The sequence below is a fragment of the Apis dorsata genome, unplaced genomic scaffold (genome assembly GCF_000469605.1).
Source record: "Apis dorsata unplaced genomic scaffold, Apis dorsata 1.3 scaffold_39, whole genome shotgun sequence".
Classification (NCBI taxonomy): domain Eukaryota; kingdom Metazoa; phylum Arthropoda; class Insecta; order Hymenoptera; family Apidae; genus Apis; species Apis dorsata.
In genome coordinates, this window is record NW_006263341.1 from 33,880 (window position 1) to 34,964 (window position 1,085).

The window sequence follows — 1,085 nt, forward strand, 5'->3', positions numbered from 1 at the left end:
AGTTTGCTCGGAGATAGGAAACGTTGGCCGCAAATGTTTGCGGGCGGAATACGCGATTCGACATAAATGAAATTACAAAGTCAAATGTAGATTGGGGTACGCGCGTCGGATAAAGCCACTTAATGCAAACGACTATCGTCAAAATGGCTAAACCTTTTGTTCAACACGATCCGAATTAACCAGTAGTAACCAGCAACGATACTTTCGAGCGTTCGAAATCGTCCGCCATAACCCATCAATCATTTCTTCGCCTATACGATATATCACATTTTTCGATAGTGATTATTACATCATACTATATCTTATTAATTAATTTGTTAATTATATTAATTAACTATTAATTTATTATTCATATTTGCAAATACGATACTTGGATCTCGTAATGGTAAATTTTTCTCGATCTTTCACAATAAAAGGAAATATCGAGCGGAGAGAATTGAAGAAAAGAAACTTTCGCCTCGTTTCGTTCGCGATACCTCGTCCCTTTCGATCCCCCCAAAATATGTAAGCCGAAAATCAATTATTATATCCCGTTGAGACGCAGTGTTTAGCCCTTAGACTGCGTCGCGCCAAGTGACGGGATAACTCTGTTACTGTAATTCAATCGACTCGTCTGGTTCTATAAAGGCTTCCACCAACCGTAGACACGCGTGCTCACGTATCCGCGTGCACACGTACGAACAACTTGGTCAAGATATCGAGGCGCAAATACGGCATAAACTTAAAGAGCGCGGACGTACGTATTGGAGAAGCGTACGAGGGAAAATGATAGTTTGTTTTACAATCGAGTTTACATTGGACGACCACGTCGTATACATTGTACGTCTCGGGGCGAACGATTGTTGCGCAACGATTGTTCCACGATGGCGGAACGTGGTCGCTCGCTATTGTATCGTTTTCTTCGATTCGATCATGACCATGTTTTACGTCACGTTGACGTTGCGTTCTTTTTTTCTTTTTTTTAATTTTTTTTTTTTTTTTTTCGAAAAAGCGCGACGAAACAAGTCAAGTGAACGTGACGAGTAACGAGATACAACGAGGACCTTTTGCTTTTTTTTGGAATTTTTTGGAAATGATCTTCAAAC